Genomic DNA, 16,122 nt, shown 5'->3' on the forward strand with positions numbered 1-16,122 from the left:
TGACTGCTATAAAATTGAGTAGATGGTGATATTGTGATGTAGGGAAATCCCATATTTTGACCAATTTTTCCAGGAGATTTCCCATATTTTAAATTGCAAATGTTGATGCTCCCATGACCCGCAGCATAAAACACACATAATAAAGGTGTTTGATGGTTTTTTTGTGCTAAATAAACCACAACATTAGCACCGCATAAAACATTATGGGCCTGATTGTACTAAGATTTAAATACAACATGCTAAACAATTGAAAACAATTGTGTGTACTATTAGTAGGCGTGTTGCGTGCTATCTACTAACATTGCACGTGCTGTAAGTGCTGCAGAACGCCTTTTTTAAAAGAGGTTTTTGTGTGTACTGCACTGGTTTCATCATGGAGATAATGGATCATTTACTGTATACCCATGTTATCATGCTGCTACTTGTGGCGTTTGGCTGTGTTTTCAAACAACCAGCAGACATGTACCATTTTTTTATGGGCATTTTAGGAGCAGTCTGGTGCATCACAATGAAACCCACTTTTTTTTGTGAGCTACATGAGAGAGAAGCTGCACTTACTGGGCGGAAGAGACAAAAAAATCCATACTTCAATATTTCTTTATCATATAGGAATTTGTTGTTGATATATATATTCTAAATGAATAAACAAATGCCGTTAAATCGATTAATTTGTTTTAGTCAGCCCTTCAACTCACCAAGTATGCGTCTACAAATTTACAAAAGGATGTTGCTGTATAGATAACATGTCTAATATGTTTTTTTGCTGTCAAACCAGGCAAATATGTTGACACACACACACACACACACACATAGGATGGAGGATTTTGTTCCTTGTCTGTCTTTGCAGGGCGAACACCAATCCTGCAGCTGTGCGTGTAACTTGTCAGTTCGCACATACTTTTCAGACGTGCTGAAAAACGCTAAATATTGCTAGCAAAACGGTGATGAGTGTTGATAAATCCCATTGCGCGTGCTTTATAATTATATTTGCATTTTCTCCTCCCATTATTGTGGGCGTTTTTCTAATAAGCATATATTTTGCACATAATAAAGACAAGACATGGGTTGCGCATCTTATTCTGCTAATTTAACAGAGGCAATCCACTTTGCACAGGTTTAGCAGATCAACTTTGCATGGGCTATCAAGTTTGCACGTGTTTTAGTAGACGCAAACCTTTCGCTAATCGCTACTGGTCCGACGTTTAAAAAACCCCAAAAAAACTTAAAACCTTGTCCAGCTCTTTACAGATGTATACTATTCATGTTTAGCTAACTTTCGCTGTAAATTAATATCGCCTCCAAATATCACTTATCAACCTCCTTGACTACCAATAATGGGTGTTGGTATCGGCGCTGAAAAAAACATATCGGTTGATCTCTGATTTGCACTTACTAACATTCTACACACAACCTGTTCTGTGGGCATTTTGGAGGTTAGTTTGGACAAACATCAGAGAAATACATTTTGTTTTCATCTCACTCCCAGATGCTTAGGCCTATTTGGCAGCCAGCCTAAGCCAGATGGGCTGCTTAGGTTTCATTACACTGGTTGAAACCCTTGTGGTATGTCAATATGTTTTTTCATTATAGTGTATAGAGTTTGTGTGCTCATCCTCGATGTGTCACTCTTATTGTTTTCCCCTTTGTTATTGATTTTCTTTCCCTGCTTAACACACAGCACTGCAGCATCGGACAGACGGCGAGCAAACCGTTTGATCCGCAGACAGTGATAGAGCTGCTTTGCTATTTGCGCTGCACTGTGTGTATGTGTGTGTGTGTGTGTGTGTGTGCGTGTTAATTATTTATAGAGGCTCTTGCTTGTCCAATTTACAACTGGTTCACAATCCTGCCATTCAAGCTTTGTGGAGGTGTGTAAGAAAAAGAGTAACAGTGACAAAAGATATCCGATGGAGATGAAGTAAAGGGTAGGAGTTATTGGGGGATCGTGACTCAGCTGAAAGGGGGACAGGCAAGACTCCCTTGGTGGCATTCTAAAACACACCTGCACTGCAGCATAACCATCACTAATGCAGTGAGTGTGTGGGCTGGCAGGAAGAGATTTATGATATCATGCTTCTTGTAATATAACACACACAGTCTGGCAAAATCAAGCCCTGATAGGCCAGAATGATGACTTGGATTTAAAGTAGGCCAAGGACTAACACACACACATACACACATGCCCACTGAGTCACATTCCCTCTCATCTTCATTCTCTGTGGATTTTTCAAAAATAGCAGATTAATCTCGTGAAATGAGCAGCTCTAACTTGTCAATCTCTCCACCCTCCTGCTTCGTCATCGCGTTTCATCCCACATCAAGCCGTGCAGCATGGTTACATTTGACCTTAAGTGTGCTTAAAGGACAGAAAGCAGATTAACGCAAGGAGTAAAACATTGACACTTTTTAAGGTCCACTTGGTATTTTCTAAACGATGATGCATTTCCACTGATTCCACTGGTATTTTCTAAATGATGATGCATTTCCACTGATAAGGTGTAGGTGGATTGGAAATATGGATTGTGACACTGACTGTCTGATTACGTCACATATACGTAAGTGATGTGCATATGTTGTTTCAGGTCGTATAGTAGCGCATTTTTGTCGTGGTCTCCTGTATTTGTTTTATTGCCTCACTGAGGTGCAAACAAAACAATTTGGGTTTTCATTTTGAGTTTCATTCAAGGCACCGTTTTCCAGATGGGTGCTTGAGAGAGGCGACGCCTTTCAGCCTGGTGCACTAGAAACTTAGTACCTAAAACTGCCTGTGATCATTCTTGGGGGTCAAAAAATATGTTATTTAATCAGCCACATTGAGTCCAGTCTTCATCTGACATCATTGGTTAAATGGCCTATATTATACTATTTCAAATACTGTATTGTTTTCTCCTAAGATAGTGTATTGGAAGTGTGTTGGTCAAAAGCTAGGCTTCAGACAGAACTTTAGTCAGTTCGTGTCAAAAGTGCTTTTGTTAAGTTTTACCAAGAATATTCTGTTTTGTGTGTCTGTCGCTTTATGCCTAATGAGTTGTGTGCATCTCCAAAAACACTGTTGTGCACTTGATCCACTTTATCCATATGCACACTTGTCCAACATAGTAGAAGCCAAATATCACATAAAACAGGGACATGCGTTGTCCTTCACACTAGATGAGGGATTGATGCCTTTGGAGGGGTTTTTTAAACCTAAGTTCATATGCTCTAATCAATGTTAATACGGGTTGCTCGTTACGAAAATAACAAAATAATTAAATATTTTACTTTCATAATATCCATCCATCCATTTTCTACCGCTTATTCCCTTTGGGGTCGCGGGGGCCGCTGGAGCCTATCTCAGCTACAATCGGGCGGAAGGCGGGGTACAAGTCGCCACCTCATCGCAGGGCCACTTTCATAATAATGTTATCAAATATGTCCCATTTATGTACTGTTGTAAAATCAAAAAATGTTTGTGGTTTTACCTTTTTTTTGTATCTATGGTACATCCACCTTTTCTTTTCTAGGAAAACTTACTCTGTCTTAAAAGTATGATCACCTTCTGTTTTGTCAGAAAATGTAGTTTGTAGCTGGTTTTTGAGCTTGTATATATAATTAATTACTTCATTCATTCAGCAGGGCCTTACAGTACCTCTTCAACAACATATTTCTACAGGTAACCCACGGTACGGTCCGCACCTCAGTTCTTGGGCCATGTTTTTTGGTTCTTTTTTGTACCGTTGTAAAAAGTGTAAAGAGAACAACATGTTTTTCTTATCAAAGTTCTGTCTTTACTGTTTGTTAGCAGTATCTCTGGTGTACTGAATACTGTTTTTTTCAACTTACAGTTACTAGGAAACAACACTATCAAATGGTAAATGGCTTTTGTTCCTCCAGTGCTTTTACTAGTGATTTGGCAAACGGCAAGGAGTGATCCAGATTACCGAGTTTTTTTTAAATGAAAATATTTGAAGTAGTCTGAAATACACAAACAAGAAGTTTAATGATCATTTCAGAACCAAAAGGGTTTTCTCCACAAAGCCAAAAATTATTTGATCAAAAATGTCTGTAGAGCACTATTTGCTATAATACTTACTATGTATTTATTTGAACAGTGTTTATGTTGTGTAAAGGAAATTTCATATTTCTCGGAAGCTCATTTTGTATTTGAGATTGTTTATAGGGTTAGGCGAAATAAGTGCTCAACTTCAGCCTAAACCCTTTCGGTCTGTAACATTGTTAATTTCTGAATGTACAACTGTTTGTTTATGTAAAACTGTTCGTTTATTTTGTTGACCACTGACCGAAGAAATAATAAACTAAACTAAACTATATCTGAAGAGTTGAATCAGCGCAAACACATAAAAGTATGACTCAAAAAATATTTACATGTACATTTTTTTTTCTTCAGATTAATTTAATTCAGATTAATTAATATGTATGTTTTTATCTCCCCTTCTGGATAGTTAAGTCATATAGACACTCTGTGCCTGCGAGTCTGCATTGTGGGCAAAATTGCAGCGGCAGCGGTGAAATCAAAATCAAAATGCTGTCTTTCTACATCTATGCTAGTGCTGGGCATAAATCTTTTTTTTTTATTATTCTGGGCTCCACCTACAACAATTTGAAGGGGTAGAAGCACATCGGTGATTGGACATTTTGTCGTTGGGAAGGCTTTTTGATTCCCTGGACAGGCACGCTTGTGCACACACACAAACACGCACACATGCACACAAGAACTGCGTATTGTCTCGTGCAGTGTGGACTAAGGCTGCAGCTAACGATTATTTTTCTATCGATTAATCTATAGATTATTTTTTCGATTAATCGGTTAATCTATAGATTATTTTTTTTCGATTAATCTATAGATTATTTTTCCTTTTACCGATTTTTTTTTTTTTTTATTTAAAATGAAGATGAAAAAATAAATATAGGCCAGTTTTTTCAAAAGGCATGGCTTTTATTTACAAAAAAAAAAAAGTATGGCCACTCAGTCAACATTGACAACATGACAAAATATTCTGTAACAATGTAAACATTTAAAACTTTTAACATTTAACAAAATTAAAAGTAGCTTATTTGCTTTTTAATGTGCAAATATAAAAGTAAACATCCAGTGCAAATCTTAATATTCTGTAATAGTATAAGCATTTCAAAAGTAAAAGTATTGCTTATTTTGCTTTAAAATGTGCAAAAATAAAGATAAACATCCAATACAAAAAAGTGCAAAAGGAAAATAATCTGTAACAATGTAAACATTTCAACAAAATTAAAAGTATTGCTTATTTGCTAAAATGTGCAAAAATAAAGATAAACATCCAATACAAAATAGTGCAAAACAAAATATTCTGTAACAACAGTGTAAACATTTCAACAAAAGTAAAAGTATTGCTTATTTTGCTTAATAACACAACAATGATAGTATGATTAAAGGGAAAGTTAATTGTTCGTTTGTACATAGTATATGTAACCGTTAATGTTGTAAAAGGTATTTGCACAACTAATTAACGTTAGCGTTTGTGACACGTCTTGTGCCGTGGGGTTCTTTCAGGACCGACAGACTGAACGCCAGACGGCTTTGCCAGGTTTACAATCTTTTAATTTTCCACAAAGTCTTTTCTCTTCCAACTCTTTTCTCTTTCTTTCCTCGCTTTTCAGCTCCTCTTCCTCGCTCGCTCGTCGTCCTCTGTCTCTGTCTCTCCTCCTCTCTCGCTCCATGTCAGCTTCACTCTGGCTCCTTCCAGTCTCTCTTCCCTTTCTCTCTGCTGCTCCCCTTTTCTTCAGCGAAAGGAGATTGGATGATCGTGCCCAGGTGCGCGGATCGCGCACCTGGGCACGATTGAGGCGTCGCTCCCGGCGCGCCCCACCTCGCGTCGCTCGCCGGTCCCGCCTCTCCACAGCGTTAAAGAGGAGCGCGTCTTTGTAAACACTGAACAGGCACGCCAAACGCACCTCTCAGAGCGAAACGGTGCTTTAGTTTATGAATTTACAACGCAGATACAAATGACACATTCATGTTTTTGTGTAATGATGACAACGTATACTCACGCGGACGATTGACTAGTTAATGGTGATGGCAAGAACGCTGTCGGTTTTCTTTTCAAATGTTCGTTCATAGCCGTTGTGCTGCTATGATAGGCCATTTCCGCTCGACACAGTGTGCATACAACAACATTATTAGGCCGTTTATTGAAATACTCCCACACTTTTGATGACTTTTGGCGTGCTTTTTTCCCCTCGCTCGCACCGTCTGCTTTGCGATCCGCCATGACAGTAGTGTGACGTAAATATGCGACGCATCGACGCACAAAAATGGCGTCGACGTATTTACGTAACCGATGACGTTGACTACGTCGACGCGTCGTTTCAGCCTTAGTGTGGACCAAACAGCCCTGAATTTTGCAGAATACCGTTGCATCCCTAATGCTAAGTAGCATGTGAGTGGGACTGTTTGTTCAATAAGCTGCTGGCTTCCTATGTGGAAAAAGATGGTTGCACCTGATAGCTCATGTACACCCCACCGACACACCCCCTTACCCCCCGCCGCTCTCTCCCTCCCAAATTGCTTGTTTGCACACTAAATCAGACAGGATATACTCACCACTGACTTGTGGGATTTTACTTTGTATTAGTCCAGTATACCCATGGCGAGGCACAGTGCACGCAAACAGGTAAGTTTGCTTGCGCACTAAACAGGCAGCTGAGTCGGCAGCCCTATTATCCAGCAATCCAAACATTTTCAACCATTTGATCAATGCATAGAAAACCGCATTGATGTGCAGGTTAACTATTGTCAACCTGCACATCAATGCAGTTTCTATGGTGCTGGACAAAGCTCAAACAAAATCTTGTTGTTCATGTATGACTTAAGTGTTATTATGACAATGACAATAAAGGAATTGATTGATTGATTGATTAAAATGTTGTGATTTTTGTTTAATACTTTTTTTTAAAATATATACAAACCATGTTCATAAGTTAGCACAGTTTAGTGGACAAATGTTAATATCTATTTAGTGTTTAGCGTTTCCCCTTGATGTAACTGAACGTGGCGCATCTTCTCGGCGTGGGAATACATTTTCCCCCATGCGGCCCCTGAAGTAAAATTAGTTTCACACCCCTGGGTTAGCCTATTCCAGGGGTTGGCAACCTTTACCACTCAAAGAGCCATTTTGACCAGTTTCACAAATTACAGAAAACAATGGGAGCCACAAAAATCTTTTGAAATTTAAAATGAAATAACACTGCATACAAAGTTTTTTTTTGCATTGTGCTATGTATAAACCAAGGGTCTCAGACATGCGGCCCACACCTTAATATGAAAATTGAATGTTAGTGCGGCCCGCGAGTTTTATATGAATGGCGCTTGACGGCGTCATACTTGTCATCCCTCCTGATTTTTCCGGTAGACTACGACTTTCAGGGCAACTATTCTCTCGAACGTGCCGTGATGGCCCAGCCACACGTTGTATGGGGATTCTGCTTGCTCACGTAAGCGACAGCAAGGCATACTTGTTCAACAACCACACAGGTTACACTGACGGTGGCGGTATAAAAAACTTTAACACTCTTACTAATAATGCGCCACACTGTGAACCCACACCAAACAAGAATGACAAACACATTTCGGGAGACCATCTGCACCGTAACACTACATAAACACAACAGAACAAATACCCAGAATCCCATGCAGCCCTAACTCTTCCGGGCTACATTATACACCCCCGCTACCAAACCCCGCCCACCTCAACTGACGCACATAGGGGGCGGGGTTGATGTGTGGGGGAGCAGGGTTGGGGTGGGGGCGGGGTTTGGTGGTAGCAGGGGTGTATAATGTAACCCGGAAGAGTCAGGGCTGCATGGGATTCTGGGTATTTGTTCTGTTGTGTTTAAGTTGTGTTACGGTGCAGATGTTCTCCCGAAATGTGTTTGTCATTCTTGTTTGGTTTTGGTTCAAAGTGTGGCGCATTATTAGTAAGAGTGTTAAAGTTGTTTTATGTGGACACACCGTCAGTGTAACCTGTGTGGCTGTTGACCAAGTATGCCTTGCTGTCACTTGCGTGTGCAAGTAGAAGATGCATACAACAAAAGGTTGAGCTGGCACGCTGTTTGTACAGATTGTAGAGGGTGCTAAATGCTGTACAATCATGGCACGCCCTTATTATTATTGTAAGGGTGAAAATCGGAGAATATTAATCCCGGGAGTTTTCTGCGAGAAGCACCGAAATCCGGAAATCTCCCAGGAAAATCGGGAGGGTCGGCAAGTATGCAGCTGAGCCGCATCAGAGTGATCAAACCGGAGCCGCGGGTTGCCGACCCCTGGCCTATTCGCTGTAAGAAAGTAAAATCATCAAACTTACAGCTTCCACGTCTGTAACTGACAACACCAAATTACCATATTTATGTGCACTTAATTGTATAAGTGCTTTGATCAATCCATGAATTACACGACTTACCACCCTTCGCCCGAATGCAGCTGAGATAGGCTCCAGCACTCCTCGCGACACCAAAATGGACAAGCGGTAGAAAAAGGATGGATGGATGGATGGACAAGATTTAAGACTTGACTTAATACTACAAAATAAAAGATCCAGTTTGATAGCAAATGTGATCTTTCACAATAGTTCACTGTTCTGCCCTCCTTTTAAAAAGACTGGGACAGCAACTGGTCGACAATTAGCACACTGCATCTGTTTCATTTGTGTCTTTTTTTTCTCTTGTCTCCTCCAGGGGCATGTTTGAGTGACAAGCAAAGGAGGAAGTGGCATCTCTGACGCTCTGCCCTCTCTGCTGGTGGAGCCCCTCTCAAATATCTGACCAGAGACCCCCCTTGTCACCTGGATAGGTATGAGCATCGGGATTATTGAATAATATGAAATGGAACATCATGTCAGGTCATTCTAGTTTAGGGGTGTCCAAACATTTTTCCATTCAGGGCCGCACGCTGAAAATTTTAAGCATGGAAGGCCCTTTAATATTTTTCATTTTTTAAAAACCAAATAAGTAATTTTTTATTTTTTATTTTTTATTGTTCAACAGTTAAAGCTCTAGATCAACTTCAAATCTGTCAATATTATTATTTTTTAAATATGTTCTGCCATTTTTGTCAGAGAAAACCTTATTTTTATGGCAAAAACAAGCATGGGAGGCCCTTTAATATTTTTCATTTTTTTAAAAACCAAATAAGTAATTTATTTTTTTATTTTTTATTGTTCAACAGTTAAAGCTCTAGATCAACTTCAAATCTGTCAATATTATTATTTTTTAAATATGTTCTGCCATTTTTGTCAGAGAAAACCCTGTTTTTATGGCAAAAACAGCAACTTCAGGGTTCCTGCTTCGATTCCCAGCTTCCGCTGTCTTAGTCACGTCTGCTGTGTCCTTGAGAAAGACACTTCACCCTTGCTCCTGATTAGGGTGGTTAGGGCCTTGCATGGCAGCTCCTGCCATCAGTGTGTGAATAGGTGAATGTGGAAATAGTGTCAAAGCGCTTTAAGTACCTTGAAAGTAGAATAGCGCTATACAAGTATAACCCATTAACCCATTTACCGTTCCCCCCCTAAAAAATACGAAGTGGAATATTTGATATGAAATAATTGGACCCTTAAATGACTCAATAATCCATAACAACATTGATTCTTTTTTGAGCAATGCAAGTTTAAAAAAAAAAATCTAACGAAATACACACAATATACAATTTTTTCCGCAAAAAATATTTCGAAGTGGAATATTTGATGTGAAGTAATTGAAACCTTCAATAGGTCAATAATTAAAGGTGCCATATGTAGTACTGTGGCCAGAAATGGTACTGCAATCACAGTCAAAATGATGTAGTCCCCTCCCACTCTCCATGACTGAGGTTGCCAGATACGCAGCCAAATCCGAATCCTACTCCAAGGAACTCCAAATGACAATCGACGAGTCCTACGCTGTAGGTTTCTCTTGTTTATGCTTCTTGCAAGATGGTTTACTAAGTAATTATGCCACATTTTACTGATGTCGATGAGCCAAATGGATTTGTAAAGTTACGCAGCAATATTTTCGTCAGTAGTCGGACAGACTGTCTAGTTTGACCACACGGACCACCATCAAAATTATTATATATAATAATATATTATATATTATATATCGCATAGGCCTACATTGATGGCAAGCCAAGGCCAACAGTACAATTACCGCCACATTTCGTTCAGCATAACTCCATGTTGCATCCAACCTGAAGCACTGCATTCTCTTCCATGTACGCACATCACCATCTTTCAATGCAGAGTGCAATTCTATGAACCCACATTACGCAAACACCACGTTACGCATAAATCATATAGTGTCAGTACACAAAGTAGAAAATCATTACATGTAATGCATTATATTGTGCCAAGCAAATAGCACTCCATATGTGCCTGATGCACATACAGTACCAGAAACCGCAATTAGCCGTGCTAATGTTGGAACGCAATTCCTCCGCGTATCAGCATATTGAGAACGAAATAGGCACTGACACTCCCCTCATCCACGTGAGTCTATTTGTCGAAAATATACTTTGCCTTGTCAGTTGGATGACACATCGACATACAGGCTAGCGGGCATATATTTCCCCCGTTACTCTATATTTCGATGTGTCATTGACCGGGCTAGCATGCTAAGCATTTGTTGCATGAACATACTAGCTTTGTTAGACAAGATCATAGACTGTATTGGACAATATAAGTTACATATGAAATGTCCATTTCCATCTTTGCAAGTAATAAGAAAACGTAAATGCCCGACTTACCTATCAAGGAGGAAATGAGCAAGTTTGGGGTCAGATGAAAAAATCTTCTCCGCCTTCAATCGTCTCCATCTTTCAAAGGCATCCCCGATACAAATCCTTGTTTTGTTCCTGGCTTTGTCATGAATAAGTAGTGAATCGTAACAACGCCTTTTAGATTTACTAAGGTCTTACATGTTTAGTAACTTTACCAGTGGCAGTAGCTCGACGAAGAGGGCGGTGCCTAACTTGCAACCGGTGCCTAATTGGTCAAACAGTGGAGGGCCGGGCATCCAAATGAAAACAATAACAAGATTTCGGGGTTGTAAATCTAATTTTGAAATGAGCATATCCCGTATTCGAAAAGAACATGATTTATTAATGCCTTTTGGCATATGAGGGCCATTTAATGATGACTTGACATTCAATTATTATATATGGCACCTTAAATAACTATATTCATTTTGCTTCATTGTTATTTTTTGAGCAATGACCATTTTTTAAAATGTTTTTTTGTTTGTTTTTTTGTAATAATACTGTGCGAATGTTCTGAGGGTGCAGGCCGTTAAAAAATGTACTGCTGTCCGCAAATTTCCCCCGGGCTCCCCTCTTCTAATTGACACAGTGTTTAAGTCATGTGTATGTGTGTTCCATTTGTACAAATATTCATATTTTATTTCAGTCAAACTGTAAGACTATTTGGACACAATGTGCTGTCACATTGGTCCCAGGTCTAGTAAGAGTCAAGTTAAGTACAGCAGAAGGAGCATTTTCACACTTTGATGATCGGTATATACAGTATACTGAGTAGACTACTTAAGTACTTAGTAGGCAGGGCAAGCCTGGCTGTGATGCCACAGAGCCATTTAAATCCTGCCGGTAGAGCCTGATTGCGAAATAAGGAGGCGTGGGAGCAGCAGGCTCGGAACAGCTGATACACTGACACAAACCTGCTGCTTCGACCGTACCGCTCGCACAGTGTTATCACTTGATATGGATGTGTGTTCAGAACAGTGTGTTTACACAAATTAGCATTTTGTGTCATTTGTTATAATAATGGATTTTTTTGTCTTTTAATAATGACATGCAAAGTGTTGGAGGGAGTATTACAGTAAATGTTCTGTGTGTGTTCTGGTGCAGCCTTGTGACAGTAATACGTATTGATTTTGGCTGAGAATGTCTGACTGATTGGAGTGTTTGATTCCACTTTGTGCCTGTGCCAAGCTTTAAATTGCTAATCAATTTTAGCTGCTACTTTTTTGCTTCTGTGGGCACTTTCCCTCTTTGTTTTTTTTTCTTGTCTTGGTGGTTACCCCTCTTTTTCTCATTATCTTTTAGATGTACATTTACATAATAGTTGCTCATTTTAGTTTTTACCCTTTATCCTTGTTTTAGTGCTCTGGGTTTATAGACTATGTGGACATAAATAGTGTGATTTTGACCATATTTTCCACCGAGGGACAATACAAGTGACTAAGGTATTTATGAACACAATGTTCCTTATAAATCACTCGTTAAGTATTGCACATTTTTGTACTGACTTATACTTAAAACCTTCTCTTTACAAATTGTTAGGGCAGAGTAACATTTTACATTTCTGAGTAATATATGATTATCATCTGGGAGCCTACTCTACTTTGTCTAAAAAAACATATGTGACCTATATAGCACAATTTGGAAACATTGTTGGAATATTCTGTACACAAAACGGCATAACATAACTGTGTTCAACAAATGACTGAAATCTATTTGTGGCAATGGTCATATAATTAGCGGTGACACAAAACTCAGTGGTAAAACTTATCTTTTTTTGTCATAAGAAATGTGCAACATTAGCTTATATTGAACGTTGTTTATTGACACTGTAACTTGAGGCTAGTGGGAGTGAATGGGGGTCGTGAGAAGACTATACACAAGTCTTCAGCTAGGTGGCATGCAGGTTTATGTGGATAAATGAATAAATATCATCAGGTTCTCATTCGTATTTCAATTTAGGGGAGGGCGTGAAAAAAATTATGTTTTAAAAGGGGCATGACAACACATAATTGAAAAGCACTGGTTTAGGGATACATGATATTATTTTTCCGGCTTTTCTAGACCAATATTGATAACTTATTTAGAGGTTGGGTTTTTTTAGATTTAGATTCAGGTTTGTGCACACCAGGAGGTAAGGAAGACTCAAACAAAGGTGGGTTTGACAAACTGTAACTATAGATTTGTCTTACCAAATATGACATCACTTCTCTGGTCCACAGGTCCACCATTCAGTAGTGAAGCATTTGTTCTTATTGTCATTCGTCAGCTTTGCAGGAGTGTGGCAATCACTGCACGTCGTATATTGCTGGCAAACATACATCTTGAAAATAGCGGAGTCTCAGAATTACAAACTGTGGTTCCGGGTGGTCTGCTTGCTGACAGGTTCCAGTGTCTTCAGCCCTGGTAGGGGGAAATCACTTTGGCTTTGGCCTTAGGGTTGTCTGGCTGGCGTTTTGCACTTTTCGGACACAGCGGCGTTAGCAACAGCCAAGGGCCTTTCTTTATGGCTTTGGGTAGCTTCTTTTGCAACGCAGGCGTCTTCATGGGCTTTCAGGGCGCTGTCGTTGCGATGCTAGCGGTGTTTCGGGGTGGCTAGTGCGGTTTGATGTGTTAAAGCCAATGCTGTGATTTCCTTGATTGTTTGCAAGGCATTGAGTGTGGGTGGCACGCTGGATGTCTTCCTCCGAATGAGTAAAGGAGTCCTGTAGACAGGGTTTTCCCCAGATTGCCAATATACTGTACACGTGGTGGTTGGTTGGTTGAAGTTTATTTCAAACATGTATGCAATTTAAACATGATACATCGTATATTTCACATATTTTTTCATATCTCTTAAAGGGGAATTGCGTTTTTTGGGAATTTTGCCTATTGTTCACAATCATTATGAAGGACATGACGACGGATGTCTTTTTTTTAATGCATTTTAAATCATGAAAAAACGTAAATAAAAGTCCGCTTACAGCGTAGCCAATTGGAGGTCCTTTGTTACGCCCATAAAAATCCAGAAAGCGCCAACTATACTCCATTTACATTTTGTGACTAGTATATTGACCAAATATTAGTAATATTGTTATTATAAGCGCTAACACTTGGTTCCACCCCCCTTTTCTTCGTGAGGATTACAATTCAATCTTCATCTAAATGAGAATATAACAAGATTCTGTCAGTTTGCATCCTAATGACAGCAGCCCTTGTACAGTAAGTGATGTTTTATTGTGTTTGTTAGCTCTCACAAAGTCTGTAGTTAGTGATAATCAATGATGTAGTGGAAAAAAGCAAATGTTGTAATGTGTTTTTTTAATGCTTAAAATTATCAGAATAGGTAAATATTATTGTTAGGGCTTTTATAGGCAGAATAGAGCGAATCCCATAGGCTCCATTGTAAGCAGTATTTTGATCACATTAAATTGATATTTAGAATGCAATAAAAAAATACATCGGTCGTCATGTCTTTCATAATGATTGTGAATGATAGGCTACATTCCAAAAAAGGTGCAGTTCCCCTTTAACATGTCCAAAAAGACTAGGAAGAAGCAGAGCTTATTTAATCCTACCCCTTTTTCCACCTCATAACAATTACTAACAAATATTGTTCACTTCCTGTTCTCAATATCTAACATAATTTGCATAAATTAATTTTAAATACAACAGTTCTCTTACAATTATAAACAGTTGAGTCAGTTAAAATTTACATAATGACATGAATATTGGGACGGCGTGGGGCAGTGGAAGAGTGGCCGTGCGCAACCCGAGGGTCCCTGGTTCAATCCCCACCTAGTGCCAACCTCGTCATGTCCGTTGTGTCCTGAGCAAGACACTTCACCCTTGCTCCTGATGGGTGCTGGTTAGCGCCTTGCATGGCAGCTCCCTCCATCAGTGTGTGAATGTGTGTGTGAATGGGTAAAATGTGGAAGTAGTGTCAAAGCACTTTGAGTACCTTGAAGGTAGAAAAGCGCTATACAAGTACAACCCATTTATCATTTATAATATCTTTTTTTCAATAATTTTAAGACGAACATCATAATTATTTTTTATTGTACTTTGTAAACACTTGTTTGAACAGCCTCTTAAATTGCATCATCTTAGCACATTGTTTGACTTCTTTGCTTAATCCATTCCAATAATATAAGTCCAGATACTGATATACTAAAGATTTTAAGTATTGTACATGCATGCAAATGTTTTAAGTTGCATTTTTCTGTAAGTTTATATTTCTCCACCATTTGTTGAGTAGAATGGCGGGGGTATCTAAACGGTCCTTTGAAGAAGAGATGGAAAAAAAGAACTCGAGGTGGTTTATTGATATTCTCCACAATGTCACCAAGTCACTGTAAAACTAAGCCCACTAATCAATATAGACATGAAGTGCACATACATGTAGGAATCAGGTTAAATTACTAATACAGTTTGGAATCAATTGAAAAAGCAATGCAATTGATACAGGATGAGGATTGACTCAAATGCCGCTAATTTAATGCTAATGTAAAATGAACCATCATATTGACAGGTTAACGAAAATTAGCAGGGCCAATCGCAGGGCACATATATAGACAAACAATCATTCACACTCACGTTCAGGCCTGTGGACAATTTAGTGTCTCCAATGAACATAACCTGCATAATTTTGGAATGTAGGAGGAAGCCAGAGTACCCGAAGAAAACCCACACACGCACAGGGAGATCATGCAAACTACACAGAGATGTCCAAATGGAGATTTGAAGAAGCACACGGTGTAAAGTCAGATGTTACTGGTATAGTCAAAATTGGGGTAGTTTTCACAGGCTTGAACAAGAAATGCATTAATTGATGTAAAATTATTTCTATTGAACTTGTGAGTGCCAAGTCTGTTCCATGGTCGATCAGGTGCGTGAACAGCTGTAGCGCTTAAGCTGACAGGCAACTCAGATGCACCTTTTTCAAAATAAAGCACAGAGGAACATTTTTATGATATTTGAGATGTTTTTCTAATAATGGCCAATAGTGCTTAAATAATACACTGTGCACAGTATATCCATTGATACAATATATGAATTGCATTTATTTTCATGGAAAAAAACTAATTTTCAAGGTGTAGGGGCTTTTATATATAAAACACTCGGATAAACAAATAAGCACGGTAAACTTGGCTTGTTTAGCGAACTTAGCTTCAGCCCTGGCGTAGCGCCGACAAGATGATCAAATTTGAATACATATACAGATGACGTACAAGTCCTAATAAGGTTTTTGTACGTGAACCTGTGGGAGAGTCAGAGCAATGAGGGATGCCTTTTGCCCTAACAAATTAGTCAAAGCTAAACTTTTGGGCCGAGGCTGCGCATATTAACTGTGTTAAAATGCAGAGTTCAATGCATACCGCCGCCCA

The 16,122-nt window shown here is 39.1% G+C and overlaps 1 protein-coding gene across 2 annotated transcripts in view; it reads left to right on the forward strand.

The window, feature by feature from the left end:
* Positions 1-16,122, forward strand: part of galnt1 (UDP-N-acetyl-alpha-D-galactosamine:polypeptide N-acetylgalactosaminyltransferase 1) — a 139,000-nt gene that overhangs the window by 67,087 nt on the left and 55,791 nt on the right. For both annotated transcript variants that reach the window (XM_061954810.1, XM_061954818.2), the window contains exon 2: positions 8,707-8,821. The gene's annotated coding sequence lies outside the window, so the exon portion shown is untranslated. The remainder of the gene's footprint in view (positions 1-8,706; positions 8,822-16,122) is intronic.

This window comes from Nerophis lumbriciformis, linkage group LG04, assembly GCF_033978685.3.
Source record: "Nerophis lumbriciformis linkage group LG04, RoL_Nlum_v2.1, whole genome shotgun sequence".
Classification (NCBI taxonomy): Eukaryota; Metazoa; Chordata; class Actinopteri; order Syngnathiformes; family Syngnathidae; genus Nerophis; species Nerophis lumbriciformis.